Consider the following 17,792-nt stretch of genomic DNA (forward strand, 5'->3'; position numbering starts at 1 on the left):
TGCACCCCTTTTTAATTAAAAGGGATCAATTCTGAATCAATTAATGTCAACACTGCCACTGCAGTTCAATCAGGAGTCACAGGGCCTTATTACTTTGCGTTATGCGATACTGCGGCAGTTTCGCTCTCTCTGTTGATCTGTTAGTTACCTGGGGTGAACACACGCCAAAACTAGATAAGTGGCGGGTGGGTGTTACAACGTAAAGTAATTAGGGTATGCAAGCCCTGTCAGCAAGCCAAGCCGCCCACTGTGTCGTTTGCCGCACCAATACACCCGATCGTTCCCAGTAAATTCAGGGATCTCGCAGCAGCAGATATATTCGGTCCGCTAGTGCGTTCTAGGAACGGATTTGCGTACATTTTTGTGGCAGAAGAGCTGACGTCAAAATTCGTCTGCCTCACCCCGCTGCGTAGTGCTACCGGGAAGGCAGTAGCTGCCGCGTCGCAAATCACTTCTTACGGGAGGTTGGCACTGTGAAGCGCGTGATTTCGGACTACGGGCCACAATTCAGGTCACTTCACTGGGAGTATATGCTTCAGAAAATCCCTGTGAAAGGTGGATGAAGGAGATTGGAAAATTGTGTCGGTTATACTGCCACACTGACCGCCGGACGTGGGACACGAAACTATCCGGTTTCCAGAACATATTAAATGAGTTGCCAAATGCCTCGACGATGTTGAAACCGATTCTGGTCCTGAAAAACAAGGAGCCTCCGAGTAAAATAAGAGGTGGTTCTCTGGCCAGCAGAACCCAGGTTATGGAGATCTGCTATTGTGGAGCTTGCCCTGAAAAATATAAAGAATGCCGCCGAGGCTTGGATAAGAGACTAAAAAAAAGAAGGTGCGGAACATAAATTTTCGCATAGGCCAGAAAGTACTTGTACACTCGCAGAAGCTCTCTAATAAACGGGCTGGGTTGTCAAAGTTCGTTTTCTTATTCAACGGGCCGTGCAGAATGAAGCGGATTCCACATCCGAACGCGCTTGTAGTGGAAACCCTCCGCTCTCGTAAGTGGAAGGGCCTGCATCACATCTCCAATGTAAAACCTTATATTGAATAAAAAGCAGATCTTGCCCCTCGGAGGTCGGAATGACGTATTGCCCACATGTTTTTCTTGCATTCATTCTTTTGTCAGTAAAATTACAGTATATATTTTCCAATGCTTTGATTCACTCTGGTGTGATTAAAATTAAAGTGTATATTTTCTATGAATTGTACAGGGTTCCCCAATATGTGTGTAGTTATTTCTTCTTCTTAGCAGAAAAGAGTAGTGTTGTGCAGCTTTATAACGTCTGAATGTGAATGATTATGAGGCTCAGATGAAGCGTTTCCTATTACAGTAAGATGGTGGTTTTTTTGTATGACTAAAAAGGTATCGGGTGTGTTGGCGTGGCGAGTCAATAGTCGTAAGGTAATTCTTGATGACAAATTACAGTTGTAGTGTGCTTATTCCCCATAGGTGAGGATGATTCAGTGAGACTTTGCAAATGTACTGCGATGTTTATGAGACGTTTTGATGACTTGTAGCTGATGGTTTTGTGTGTGGAGTGAGACTCACAGTGTTTGAATTTCAGTGATGCCACCTTATAAATGATTGGAAGTTGTAATTTGCCACCACCTACTACTAGGTACGTTTAAGGATACCAGAATATAGAAGCCCTGGAAGATGAATATTGAAACAGCTTTTAAACTCACGCAATTTTTATATTTGATAAATAATCGAGGTAACAACCTATAAGTGTGAAATAACGTGAAGGTATGTGATTCTAATGGTTCAAATGGCTCTGAGCACTATGAGACTTAACTTCTGATGTCATCAGTCCCCTAGAACTTAGAACTACTTAAAGCTAACTAACCTAAGGACATCACACACACCCATGCCTGAGGCAGGATTCGAACCTGCGACCGTAGCGGTGCGCGGTTGCAGACTTTAGCACCTACAACTGCTCGGCCTCCCCGGCCGGCGAAGGTATGTAAGGATCCCTGGCGACAGTGGTGAGTAATGGTGCAATGATTGTGAGTATCGTATGACACTTAGTAAGACGAGTAATTATGGCCATGGGCAAATGTCTTGACTTTTTGACAATCTTTTATGTTTACTTATAGGATAAAGTGATTTTGATTTCTATTTTTATGCCCATTCATTCGTTTACATCAGTCTGATGCCTAAATATTAACACGTTACGATTCCAGGTATGACTTATATGGACCTTCTGTGTCTCATTAACCATAACTTCTATTATGAAATGTTCATAGAAAAGATGTCACAGTAATTTTCCACAGATCAGCAAATATGTACTGCAAACCATGGAGAATCAGTCAACGAATAACAATATGGGTACTAGGTTTCGAAAAAATATATTTTTATGTGAGGGTGTCGTAGTTGTTCTATATGTTTGTGGTGACTGGTACAAATTCGGCAGATTGTGTGTGGGAATGTAGGTAGTAGTAGATAAAGTTTTGTGTTTGTGGTTAGTAGCTTCACCAAATCTACTCCAAATCCTTACCAAAAAATGACTCTGAGCACTATGGGACTTAACTTCTGAGGTCATCAATCCCCTAGAACTTAGAACTACTTAAATCTAACTAACCGAAGGACATCACACACACCCATGCCCGAAGCAGGATTCGAACCTGCGACCGTAGCGGTCGCGCGGTTCCAGACTGTAGCACCTAGAACTGCTCGGCCACCCAACCGGCCCTTACCAAATCTTGTACAAGACCTATCCTGAACAATTGTCTCAACGTATGTAATGCTGTATCTATGTTAAATGAAAGGTACCTTTCTTGTCTGAATTTTGGTCATATAAATTTTCTCATTGTTTTTTTATTATTAAGAAGGCCCTCCTTGTCAAGCCATTTTTGGGAAATTTTTCATGTAATAGTCAGTAGTGGGAATCTACGCTGATTTTTTGTTGTAATACATGGATAATATTGTGTGAAAGTCTGTGTGAGTGCAGCTATTAAGTGGGCGCAACGTCGCCAGGCCGCCCAGTGATCCTGCGCGTCAAAAAGTACGGGTCTTTCTGCAACGGCAGGTGTTGCGGAGCCTCGCTATCAGCCGCGAGCTAGTGGTGTTGCGAGCGGTCACGGCTGTTGCACGACAGAGGGGAGCGGACGCTGGTTTACCCCCAGTCCCAGACTGTCGGCCAGCGCAGACTGCATGGCGCGGCACGGCATCGCCATGGTCGCTGATCCGGGCCAGGCGCAGGTGCGTGGAACTGGTTTAGCGTGACGCATAGGAGCGTCGATCATGCACACACAAGCAAGATTTGGGCAATGCCTGAGGCACGACCCAGAGACATTAATACGGTCTGACGATGGCACGGCTCCTGGTCTACTGAGACGTTACCATCTCAGGAAGACGGTTTCGCTGAGTTTCATGGCACGGGGGCGTGCCCATGTGACAAGTACAGAACTGTGCAGCTGACCGCTACCAAACTGCACCTGAAGTGGCCGTTCCCTGCTCGCTGAGGGAAGGCACAAAGAAGAGCTCATTACTGCCTTCCATGCGCGGGAATGTCCTGACGAACATTGCGTGGCTCTACCAACCGATCTGTGCGCAAACGATGATGACGATGATATGACGACTGAAGCGACGTACAGTCGTGGACAAAACGAGCGAGACTCTTCGCCTTTTCGTTATGCTGATCTGCACAGCTTTAAAGTCTGCTACACAGCATAACTGGTAAGACGACGAAGTGCTACCAACATACTATGCACAGGCGTGAAATTGAAAAACTATCCGAACTTTGTCAGACTGTTTTCAGTCATGTGTAATGCTGATTAGTGTGTTAAACACAACATGTAAATATAAGATATAAATGAAAGAAGTTCACTTTTTTAAAACCACCAAGGGACCGTGTACCGCAGGGAGTGCGACACATTTCCGTTTATTGTGTCTAACCGTACTCGAGGTAAACAGAGTTTAAGGTTGGGGTAGACAGATAAAGGGTCAAGAAAGTGAGACTAGTACGGTTCCATTTTTACCGATTTAGGTGACGAAATCCTAACAACAGAAATAGCTACGACCGTTACTGAAGACGAGAATCACATAAATAATTCCCCCTACTCGTTATTCGAAATGTTCTAGTTGCAGTCGATACATCAGCATATTAATCGTACCTAAGCTTTCGATCCAAATCAAGTTTACATGAATGCAAATAAAATCCATTTGCCTATACACGTGGTAATTCAGATCCCAGTATTAATGCCACCGCGTTTTAAAAGTGCGAGCATTCCCATTGCTAGCAAGCTTAAGAAACACTTCGTCTAATGAACGTTTTCGGGCTTTGACGAGTCTAATGCAGAATTCGAAACATTGTAGAATACGTTTGGCGGCTATGTAGCCGTTTATTTCCTGGGGTGGTGCAGAATTATCCTACTAAATTTACTCGCTAATAACAGTACCGCGTCCGGCCATCCTGATTTAGGTTTTCCGTGATTTCCCTAAATCACTCCAGGCAAATGCCGGGATGGTTCCTCTGAAAGGGCACGGCCGACTTCCTTCCCCATCCTTCCCTAATCCGATGAGACCGATGACCACGCTGTCCGGTCTCCTTCCCCACAACCAACCAACCAACCAATAACAGTATTTCGTTATTTCGGTAAACATCCCGAATGATTCACACATGAGCGGTGACAATAAGGTAGAAAATTCACTTTTTTGAGTCCACAAAGCTCTACGCAACAGAAACTGCATATCATTTTGCCATTTTATTTGCGAAATTGCCGGCTTATTCATGTCTGGGGTAATAATAGAGGGCTGTTTGCCTGAGTTGTCTGCTAGCGTACTGAAAGGTGTTTGCTACTGCAAGGGAGGTCTGGTTTGTTTTCGGTTCTAATCTCGATGGAGGTAAGTGGACTATCAGTAAAGCAATTTTAAGAAATTCTCGCGCCCCAATACGTTTTATTGCTACCTTTATTCTGTACCGGCAGCCTGTGGATGTCCATATGAAACCCTTGTAGAATTTTATACTTGTTACTGCCCACTTTTTCCGCTTCTGTCAATAATTGAATTGACTTAAGTGTGGCACTGAATGATTTTTAACTGAATTTCGTTATGAATCTTCACGCATTGCTAAATTTGCACACTTTCACGGTAAGCCAGCAACGGTAATCCAGTATGACTCGTCTGAACGTTGACACAGACCGTTTCGCGGCCGAATGCACATAATATTTTGCTAATTCGTAACGATATGGGGTACTTTGTCTTACTAAAACAGTTATGTTATCTCGATAAGCTGAATTTCACTTTTATTAGTACAGTTCATAGTAATTAGCGTTTCTTCTTTCATTTATATCTTATATTTACGTGTTGTGTTTAACATACTAATGAGCATTAATATAGTCTTACACGTGATACACATGACTGAAAACAGTCTGACAAAGTTCGGAAAGTTTTTCAATTTCACGTCTGTGCGTAGTATGTTGGTAGCATTTCGTCGCCTTGCCTGTTATGCTGTGTAGCAGACTCTTAAGCTCTGCGGATCAGCATAACGAAAAGGCGAGGGGTCTCGCTCGTTTTGTCAACGGCTGTACCCTGGCTTTCAGAAGAAATGCAGTCGTGGTCGATGTTCCTTGCTTGCCGAGGGCGGTGCAAACAGAAGAGCCAGTTTTGCCTCCCTCGGGCAGGGACGTCAAACGACCCAGGTGTGTTAAGATGTCCTAGCGGAAGAATTGACACCGGCCACGACGAAGTACTTCCGCGAGGTTCGGAACTGCCGAGAAGGCGTGGCAAATGGACAGCCATGAGTGCTGACAGCCATGCCGGAGGGAGGCGTTCTACCAAGGAGGTCCTTCACTCTGTGGGACGACGGCGTGCGCTCTAGTGGATTCGAGGATTATGTCACCACACGGTCAGTGAAGTGCAAGTGTTTTTTTTTTTTTTTTTTGCGTTGTTCGCCGCATAATATGGGTGTGTTATTGTCTTTAGATAATCTATCGAGGCGCGTATTCCATTAGTGTGTTACGGTGTGATACTAGCTATCATGGTAAACAAGGTGTCAACGGAAGTTACGACGTCATGCTTACAAACCACCGACGTAATACTTTCTCATTTAACCGTGCACTGACCACTTTAATTTTGTAATATTGTTTCTTTTTTTTTGTATTTAGCTGTATATCTTGTGTACCTTTTAGCCTGTTTCTCTGTTAATTATGATTTTTTGTTGAATGCACTCATGACTTTTATCTTGTAATTTAGCGATTTTTTTGTAAACCTGTATATATTGTGTGTCTTTTATGTATGTTTCTGTGTTAATGATAATTATTGGTGAATATCGTTAGAACCGTGCACTCACGACTTTAATCTTGTAATATTTGGATTTTTTTGTAAACCTGTATATCTTTTAAGAATGTTTCTGTGTTAATGATGATTTTTTGTTGAATATCGTTATAACCGTGCACTCATGACTTTAATCTTGTAATATTGTTTTTTTTTTTCGTAAACCGGTTTATTTTGTGTTCCCCTTAGGTATGTTTCTATGTTAACTGTAAACAACTGTTTGAAGCAATTTTTAAGATGATATCTGATGTTTGTTGCTGCAATAACTTGGATGCTGTGATGTCAGCTTCCAATATCATACATTTCATTTATTTTAATCTGTTTGCTTTGCAGGCCAAATGAGGTCACAACTGCCGACTAAAGTCATCCAAAATTCATTTAAATAGTGTAGATTAGTCTTTTTTTTATCTGCTGTTTGCCTGTTGCGATAATTGTTTCTCAAGTTATGTTTGTTTCGAAGACTGTTGGTGAATCTCCTAGCATGGCTAGAAAATTCACGGCACAGTCTTCTCCGGGACGTTTGGGGTGATGAAAGGGTCCTCTAGTCCCCTTTCATTATCATTTTATTTACTTTCCAGTGATACAAAACTCTCTAGCAGGCGTGAGTGAATGAATGTCGTGTGTTCCTTGTTGTTATACGGTGGTTTAGTCTGCTGCATAGAATCAGCGGTAGTTGTACAGAATGGCCAACACCTGTAGTTTTCAGGCAGGCAAAGAGGTTTGCTCTCCTTGCGTGAAAGTTACCGGTGTTAGTTTGGTGGCGGAAACCTCATCTCTGGGTTTTCCTGGCCACAGACTGGCGTGAGAGACGTTGGAGTGTGTGAGACGGTCATTCTGCTTCTAGCGGGTCGAGGGTCTGCAGCCGAGCTCTCTTCGAAGGAGGGTGAGTTGGTTTAACCGCATGGCGCGTTGTCTCGTAGCGAGAGGCAGCTTTTAGTTTTTGTTGATTGGCGACTCCGTGCACCTCCCTTTTAATTTCAGCTTTTGGTCTCGCGTCTCGTCTCATAAAGATTGTTTAACCTTGTCGGAGTAAGAAATGCGAGGCTTCTGCAGACTTTCAGTTTGATTCCTAATGCAGACTTCGATCCGTAAGAAGAACGTAACACAAAGGTGTTGCATATGTAACAAGTGCGCCCTCGGTTCAGTGTGAATGTTTGTCTGCCTGCAACTGCGTCTGTATATGTTCTAATCTTTCCTGCACCTTAATAATTTCCTCTCTTCGTGAATTTTCTTTGTCTCATTTACCTTATATCCGTTGGAAGCCATTCACGTGGTTTAATATTAGAGTTTGTTGGTCCACTGCCATCGCCCTTTTTCCATTCAAATGTGCCTTCTGAAAAATGTTAATTGTTCGCGGCTGCATAGTTTAATGTGGTTAAAATTTGGTCACGGTTTGTGGAAATTGTGTCTCCGCAAACCACGTGGTCATACGAGTGTGTCGTGAATCGTGTACCGTTTCACAAGAAATTCTACTTAGTTACCAAGCAACAGCAGTTGTGTAGATGCATTACATCAATGTTTTAAGGAATAAATAATTTTACCACCAATCTTATCCTCTGTACCGTTGTTACGTCACTATTAGCTACGCTATTTATCTTGTTTCCTTGTTAACGCATCCACAGCATTTCCATGTTCACAGGGCCAGTAAGTAGTGTTGCTTTTTTATTTAAAACAAATTCCTTAGAATAAATGTTGTTTTCACGAGTGCTGCTGCAAGCTGCTCTTATGCACAGTGTTCATGCTTTATTTACTTTATTTTAATATTTGATTCACGTGAACAATGCCTAGACCAAGCTAGTAATTATATTCCATTCTTTATGAGTGATAGTACAATGAATGTTGTTTTATGAGTTTTTTTCTTAGGATTAAATTAATTAATTTTTCGATTCAGTCGAACCCTTTACTTGTCCTGTGGCTAGAGTAGATGGCGACACAATCTTTTACGTTGATTTCTATGTCAGATAGCATTTTCTTATTCAAAGTGAGATTCACACAACTTACACATAACACCAATTTTTTTCCTCAACTTACAAATGTGACCATGACGCAAGCTAAGTTCCAACTGTTCACTGTAATACACTCTCTCTCCTACCTTCTTATTCATATATGTCCTGTGGATATACGTTATGTGTCCTTAATGCAGGGGTTTCCATTGCCTTCTGCATCTTCATGCCGTTGATCATTGTTGATCCTTTCGCTTTCAGGGGAAATTTTCCACCCGAAGGATAAGAGAGTGCCCTTAACCTCTGATCCTCCGCCCTCTTTGACAATTCCGTTGGCAGAATGACGGTAAGTTCTTATGCCGTAAGTGTACGGCCACCAATGCTGATTGTTAATCAAAATTTAGCTGGTGGCGGGTTTCGAAACCGGGACAGACAACGTTTTGATCACAAATCAAAGACGCTTCCCCCCAGACCACGGGTGCATCTATATTCCAGACAAGGGTAATACACTCTGTGGATTATAAACGCCCAGTAGCGTGTCTGCGCACTGCGTGCTAAGTGATTCATGAGATGCGTTGTGAACGGTAGGTATAATTTTGTCAAACACCTCTTAGTTGCTACTTGTGACACAGTGGCGTAGGGAGACTGGGGAATCACCTGTTTAGTCTTCAGTTTGGAGACCTATTAAGCAGGGAAGTTAATGACCACAGTCCTGCAGCCATCCTTACACCATTTATCTCCTCACCCCCTCCACCATGTTACATCCCCAGAACACAATTTATCGCTTATACGACTCTGCTCTCCCCCCCCCCCCCTCTTTACCACCACCATATGAATCACGGATCTTGCTATTGGTGGGGTGGCCTGCGTGCATCAACGATACACGTAGCCGTACCGGTGCAATCACAACAGAGGGGTATTTGTTGAGAAGCCGGACTAACGCGTGATTCCTGAAGAGGAATCCTGTAGCTGCAGTGCCAACAGTCTGGGTGATTGACTGATATGAACTTGTAACATCAACCAAAGCTGTCTTGCTGCATTGGCACGGCAAATGGCTCAAAGCAAAGGGAAACTACAGCTGTAATTTTTCCCGAGGACATGCAGCTCTACTGTATAGATAAATGATGATGGTGTCCTCTTGGGTAAAACCTTCCGGGGGTGAAGTACTCCCTGATTTGGATTTCTGGGCGGGGACTACTCAGGAGTACGTCATGATCAGGAAAAAGAAAATTGGCGTTCTAAAGATCAGGGTATGGAATGTCAGGTCCCTTAATCAGGCAGATAGGTTAGAAAATTTAAAAAGAAAAATGGATAGGTTAAAGTTAGATATAGTGGGAATTAGTGAAGTTCAGTGGCAGGAGGAACAGAACTTCTGGCAAGGTGAATACAGTGCTGTAAATACAAAATGAAATAGGGTTAATGAAGACGTAGGTTTAATAATGAGTAAAAAAAAGGAATGCGTGTAAGGTAGAATGAATAGTATAGTTAACGCATTGTTGTAGCCAAGATAGACACGAAGCCCACACCTACCACAGTAGTACAAGTTTATATGCCAACTAGCTCTGCAGATGAGGAGGAGATTGAGGAAATATATGATGAGATAAAAGAAATTATTCAGATACTTAAGGCAACTGAAAAATTAATAGACATGTGGGAGTGGAAATCGATAGTAGGTAAAGGGAGAGAAGGAAAAGTAGTAGGTGACTATGAACTGGGGAAAAGGAATGAAAGAAGACGCCTCCTACTAGAATTTTGCTAGAGCATAATTTAATCATTGGTTTAAGAATCATAAGAGAAGGTTTGGAGAAAAGAGAACCACCTGCATTGAATATCAAGAGCTCGGATAGAACACGAGTCCTAAGCAAAAAAGGGAAAGCAGGTAGGTGGAAGGAGTCTATAGAGATATGTACTTGAGAGCAATATTATGGAAATGGAACTCGACCTAGAGTAAGATGAGGAGGGAGATACAATACTACGTGAAGAATTTGACAACGCACTGATAGACTTAAGTCGAAACAAGGCCCCGGGTGTAGAGAATATTCCGTTAGAGCTACTGATAGCCTTGGGAGAGCCAGCAATGACAAACCTCTTCCACCTGGTGAGCAAGATGTATGAGGCAGGCGAAATACACTCAGACTTAAAGAAGAATATAATAATCCCAATTCCAAAGAAAGCAGGTGCTTACAGGTATGAGAATTACCGAACTATCAGTTTAAAAAGTCAGGGGTGCAAAATACTAACTCGAATCCTTTACAGAAGAATAGAAAAACTCGTGGAAGACGACCTCGGAGAGAATCAGTTTAGATTCCGAAGAAATGTGGGAACGCGCGAGGCAATACTGACCCTACGACGACTAATGGGAGATTGGTTAAGGAAAGGCAAACCTACGTTTCTAGCATTTGTAAACTTAGAGAAAGCTTTTGAGAATATTTACTGAAATACTCTCTTTCCAACTCTAAAGGTGGTAGGGGTACAATATAGGAAGCGGATGACTATTTAAAATTTGTACAGAAACCAGACGGCAATTATAAGAGGCGTGGGGTACAAAAGGGAGGCAGTCGTTGAAAAGGGAGTGAGACATGGTTGTAGCCTATCCCAGATGTTATTCAGTCAGTATATTGAGCAAGCATTAAAGGGAACAAAAGAAAAATTTGGAGTAGGAATTAAAGCCCAGAGAGAAGAAATTGAAACTTTGAGGTTTGCTGATGACATTGTAATTCTGTCGGAGACAGCAAAGGACTTGGAAGAGCAGTTGCCGGAATGGACAGTGTCTTGACAGGACGATATAAAACGAACATCAAGAAAAGCAAAACAAGGATAATGGAATGTAGTCGAATTAAATCAAGTGATGCTGTAGGAATTAACTTAGGAAATCAGACACTTAAAGTAGTAAATTAGTTTTGCTATTTGGGAAGTAAAATAATTGACGATGGCCGAAGTAGGGAGGATATAAAATGTAGACTGCCAATGGCAAGAAAAGCTTTTCTGAAGAACATGCTGTGTCACTATATGCCTCTAGTAGAAGTGCAATGATTAACTTCAGTTTTCCCTCGTCAAAAGCCTGTTGTATACAATGTCACTGCTTATTTACACCACTATAATGGTAGCATATGCACTGACAGCTACGGGACCAAGTTTGTGCCTAACAGATAATCAGAAATTACGCTCCTGATATGGGTTCGATTATGAAACTGTGGGACGCTGTGCCAGAAAGTCTATCATTTAGACCTTTTGTTTTATGACCATACGTACTCGTACACATCTTGATAACAGCCATTGTTGGGACTGCTGGTATTTCTTGCCGATGATACAAGTATAGCTATCACACCCAATATACAAGAATTAACTGGTGAAATTGTAAACGATGTTTTTCAGAAAATCATTAAGTGGTTCTCTGCAAATGGGCTCTCATTAAACTTTGACAAAACACAGTATATACAGTTCCACACAATAAATGGAATGACACCATTAATAAATATAGACTTCGATCAGAAATCGGAGCTAAGGTAGAATATTCAAAATTTCTAGGTGTATGGATTGATGAAGGGTTTGAACTGGAAAAAACACACTGAGGATCTGCTGAAACGTTTGAGTTCTGCTACTTATGCTATTAGGGTCATTGCAAAATTTGGCGATATACATCTGAGTAAATTAGCTTACCATGCCTATTTTCAGTCTCTGCTTTCGTATGGCATCATATTCTGGGGTAACTCACCATTAATTAAAAGAGTGTTCATTGCACAAAAGCGCGTAATCAGAATAATTGCTGGACCTCATCCAAGATCATCCTGCAGACACTTATTTAAAGAGCTAGAGATCTTCACTGTAGCCTCAAAAAATATATATTCACTTATGAAATTTGTTATTAACATTCCGAATGAATTCAAAAGTAATAGCAGTGTACATGGCTACAACACTAGGAGAAAGGATGATCTTCACTACTCAAGGTTAAATCTAACTTTGGCTCAGAAGGGGGTAAATTATGCTGCCACGAAAGTCTTTGGTCACTTACCTAGTAGCATCAAAAGTCTGAAAGATAGCCGTATAGGATTTAAAAGCAAATTAAAAGAATTTCTTAATGGCAACTCCTTCTACTCATTAGATGAATTTTTGGATATAGTAAGTGGGTAATTTCGCCAACACCCACAAAAAAAAGTTAAATGCCATGTAATATTTTGTGTAATGTAATGTCTTGTATAGACACCTTTTATTAACCTGACACGTTCCACATCATTACGAAGTGTCGTATTCATGATCTATGGAACAAATACTAATCTAATCTAATCTCTACGTGAAGCTACGCATTATCACTGCAGTTATAAAAGGAACACGACACAATTTCATAAGTTTGTGGCCAAATTCGGTGTTTATATGCACTGTATTATATGCAACCGTTCTGTTTTGTGTAGCTATAGTCACTCACACTGGCGATGTCTTTCATCCATTCTGATGTCCACATCTTTTCACGCATGTATTCTAACAGAATAACTGACCCTATCGTGCACTTATGGTTTGACAGTGTACGTAGTTCCCAGTGATAACAATCTCGTAAACACAGTCATGGTGCTCTTGCTTGCCCTTGTCACTCACTGCTTTAACACACTGCCTGTGGCGGCAGGGTGCATCTACAATGAAGAGGTAAAGAGACTTGTACACCTGCCTAATATCGTGTAGGGCTCCCGCGAGCACGCAGAAGTGCCGCAGCACGACGTGGCATGGACTCGGCTGATGTCTGAGGTAGCTCTGGTGGGAATTGACACCATTATCCCTGCAGGTCTGTACATAAATAAGTAAGAGTACGACGGGATGGAGATCTCTTCTGATTAGCACGTTGCAAAGCATCCCAGATATGCTCAATAATGTTCATGTCTGGTGAGTTTGATAGCCAGCGAAAGTGTTTAAACTCAGAAGAGTGTTCTTGGAGCCACCCTGCAGCAATTCTGGCTATGTGGGTTGTCGCATTGTCCTGCAAGAATTTCCCAAGTCCGTCGGAATGTACAGTGGACGTGAATGGATGCAGCTGATCAGACAGGATGCTTACGTAAATGTCACCCATGTTACGTATCTAGACCTATCAGAGGTCCCATATCACTCCAATTGCACACTCCCCACACCATTCCAGAGCCTCCAGCAGCGTGTACCGTCCCCTGCTGAAATGCAGGGTCCACGGATTCATGATGTTGTCTCCACACTCGCACACGTCCATCCGCTCGATAAAAATTTGAAAAGACACAATTTGCCGACCAGGCAACATGTTTCCAGTCATCAACAGGCGAACGTCTGTGTCGACAGACCCAGGCGAGGCGTAAAGCTTCGTTTCGTGCAGTCATCAGATGTACACGAGTGGGCTTTATCGATAATGTTTCGTTGAATGGTTCTCACGCTGACACTTGATGGCCCAGCATTGAAATTTGCAGAAATTTGCGGAAGAGTTGCGCTTCTGTCATGTTACACGATTATCTTCAATCGTCGTTAGTCCTGTTCTTGTATGATCTGTTTTCGGCTGCAGTGACGTCTGATATTGGATGTTTTATCGGATTCCCGATATTCACGGTACACTCGTGAAATGGTCGTAAGCGGAAGTCCCGACTTCACCGCTACCTCTGAGATGCTGTGTCCCATCGCTCCTTCACCGACTATAACACAACGTTCAAACTCACTTAAAACTTGATAATCTGCCATTGTAGCAGCACTAACCCGCATAACAACTGCGCCAGACCCTTGCTGCCTTACATAGGGGTTGCAGACCGCAGCGCCGTAGTCTGCCTGTTTACGTATCTCTGTATTTGAATACCCACACCTATACCAGTTTCTTTGCCGCTTCAGTATATTATATACATATGAAAAGACTTGCGGAGACTAGGCTACTGTGAAAAGCTGTATCACACTCCTAAAAGAACCTTCTATGTGAACATAAAATTCACTGAATTTGGCGCATTATTCACTGATCTCAACAGAAAATTTCCTGGTTTCCACACAAAATTTACTGATTTCGTTACAAAATTCAATAATTTCGTCACAAAATTCGCTCATTTAAACAAAAAAGATCAATTATTTCTAAACAAAATGGCACAATCAAAACGTATCCCAAGCACTAGACGACTTTTTGCTTATAAGAGAGATGATTAGAGTTTAACGTATCGTGTGTATCAAAATCACTGTAGACACGGCACCAGCTCGCACTCATATCGATATAAATCGGTAGTGACCTTGTTCAAGCAAGGACACCTGCATTCATCAGAAATGATTTAGAAATGCTGTGGAAATTGTGGTATCATCCAGGACTCGCGGTGTCACAGCATAATCGACAACGCGAATCCATACCACAGACATTAAGGAGAGCTTGGTGCAGCCATAATGACGTATGGGAGGCGCTCCAAAAGACCACGCCTCCCTCCCACCATAGCAGCGCCCTCACACTGAGGTCAATATAGTGTCGAACGAGCAAGAGCTCTGCCCAGTTACAGCTACAGCAGCCAGCTTCGAGTAGGACCAAATGTTGAACATTGTACCTCAAGAGAACAGTTCGTTAATTAAGTACATCAAGTGATGCTTTGTTAGTCATTGACAGTTGTAAATTGTCCAGCAGTCCTGTGGCAAACAAGTGTGTCACAGCTAAGCAAGTCTTTTGGTCATTAATGTAGTAAAGTGAATTAATATTCATATGTTCTAGTACGATGAGCCATCCCCCAGAGCAACCAAAGAACCTTTTATGGCTGCCCGGGCGTGGCAACCATAATTCGGACATGTAGTAGGACGTGACCAGGTTGTGACTAAATTCTGGGGGCAGGAAAACGATTAGTGACAAATAAGCGCCAGCTATATAAAACAGTTACTTAGCTTTATTGACAGCGAAGAGTGTACCGTAGATACAGTTCCAATTAGCGTCCAAAGAATATTCCTGATTCGTGGCCTAAGGCGTTATACAATACTGAATCACACAGCGAGCTAGCCAACCAGACAACGAACGACGGCACTGACGACTGCAGCGAGCTGTCTGCCAGACCCCCTGACTCGGGGCCAGCGCTCCTGTTATATCGTGTAGCCAGAGGGCGCTGAAGGCCCCAGCTCAGCAGGCGGTCGCGACGGGAAACTGTGGCAAGCGATGCGACGGCAGGGCGCGCGCGCTATTCGGTTGGGTCCGCTGATACAACAGAACCCACAGTTATGGCCGAATGAAAGTAATTTCTCTGGCCACAATAGAAATATATAGTGTCTATATTTGACAAAATTTAACTAGCTTCATATCTTCAACGACGCTTTAGAATAGGTGCCCAGCGTCGACAATTCACTTCGATCACAAGCCTGTCGTACTAATCGCCATTCGTCTAATACGGCAGGGTGTGACTTTCACCAGTCACAAGGATTATTCTGCAACGTCCACAGTTGTTTGCAACAGTTGTACGTACAAGGCTTTCCTATAACTTCTGCCAACCTACAAACCGTGACCTTAGACAAGTGACGATGTGGACTGATTCTGCGATTGCTTTAGGCTGGATACAAAGTGATCGAATTCGTTGAGAAAACCTTTGTAGTCTTGTGACCAAGATCACGAACATCACATCCCAATGGTTCCATCATTCTAACCAAGACACTTGGGCAGATTACTATCACAAGGTCTATATCTAAAGTGTCTATTTTCAACTTCCTTACAGTGACACGGCGTTTCATGGTTCTCCTGTCACAAGGTAGTACCTTTCTCACGACTTTCACAGATTGAAATCGGTCTTTGACTTCACAAAGTACAACTGTTGTTGGAAAATATTGTGCATTGCACAATGGATTCTACATTTCGTGACAAATTCCAAAAGTAGCAATGACATCAGCAGTGAATTAACTGCCATATACTAGTCTGGTGTGTATCTGTCAGATTCAGAAGGAAACGTTTTCGTCTGGATATATCTCACCCGATAAAGGCGAAGAATGCCGTACCAGTTCAGAAATCATACATTTCCGGCCCTGTCTTCAGCATATCCTTGTCAGAGCCAAAGGACTTCTCCATTTCGCTGAACTTTCGGACTATATTAGTCACCCAATACTGCTTGCTGGACGGTAGCATGTCGTACACATTCTAATCATACACATGCACGTTCGACTTCATCACTTGGTGTTCCCACTGCAATGTTCGAACTGAAAGAGCTGGTCACGATTGCTCATCAAACTGTCAAGTACAGCCACTAATTTCCTCTTGTCCTGTCATCTGTGTTGCACTCCAGGAAACACACTGACTACCATTCATCAACTCTTCAAGATTACCATACATTCTATCTGAATGATCGAAAACATCCCAACTTCCCCACTGGAATCAGATGAGCATTTTGGAAACATTTCATGCCACATGCCTCAGGAGGAAACCTGTCAAGCAAAGTCTTGTTCAATTCATGTAACACAAAGTCGACACTATATTGCACGCAGAAGGTGGACAACCCCCCAGGGCTCTTGCCACTCTTTGGTGGGTTCGTGCTTGGCTACCAGGGGGCCTCAGACTTCGCAGAATTTTTCCACTTCCGTGCTGATTGTCTATCCTCTTCTCATTCTTTTCCCCCTCCATTGCGAAACATGTCTGGGGTGTAATTGGGGATGTTCTGCATTGTCCATTGCTCACGTAAGAACAGTTTCACCTTTGATCATACGAGGAATGAAGGCTTTCACGGCAGGTGTTGTCATCACTTAACACTTCTGGGTTGAGATGCCGTAGTCCATACATAAGACTCTCCCCTGACGTTTCGCCTTCCGCAGTCGAAGGCGAAACGTCAGGGGAGAGTCTTATGTATGGGCCACAGCATCTCAGCCCGGAAGTGTTAAGTGATGAGTATCACCTTTGTTTTTCCCCCCTTCTCCTCTTGTTCCCCCGCTTCGGCGTTTGAGGTTCCTCGTTTTCTTCTTCCTCCCTGTGCACTCCTGAAGGCCAGCCCACGCCATCTGACGCGTAACAGATGACTGGGTAATGCACATTTCCCAGCCCTGGGTCGACAGGTAGGGTAACGTGTCCCTGGTACAGGCCAGACCCAGGGAGGGGTTATTGTCTGGGATGCAACCTTCCCAAATTGCCGATTGGTCCCTCTGTCATGTGTTCGGGAGGTGTGACCTGAGGTGTGAACAATCACCTAAAGGCCTGGCCAGACAGAACGCGGCCTGGCCGTCCGGCCTGTGGCCTTGAACCGCAGCCGGCAGGCCGCACTGTTGAATCTCTCGTTATTGTATGGCGGCGGTCACACAGAGTGCGGCTTTGACGCACCGGCATGCGGCCTGCCGCACCGGCCGCCGCCGGGTTGTCACAGATTACAGATTCGCCGCAAGCCGGAGCGGCTGCTTGGCTCTGTTGGCGCACTCGACTGCTCTGTGGTCACACTGGATGCAGCGGCGCGAGGCGGTTTTTGTCTTGCAGCTCGTAGTGCACGCATCATTGACACAGAAAGACTTATAGAGGAGGTGAGAGAATACAACTTTTTGTATGATACACGCGATCGTGATTTGGAGGTAGAATACTTTTGCCTTCGATATACTGTTGATAGAAAGCTGAATTCTCAGAAATAGTGTTGTCACTGTGACGTCCATAACTTC

This window comes from Schistocerca nitens, chromosome 7 (assembly GCF_023898315.1).
Source record: "Schistocerca nitens isolate TAMUIC-IGC-003100 chromosome 7, iqSchNite1.1, whole genome shotgun sequence".
Lineage (NCBI taxonomy): Eukaryota > Metazoa > Arthropoda > Insecta > Orthoptera > Acrididae > Schistocerca > Schistocerca nitens.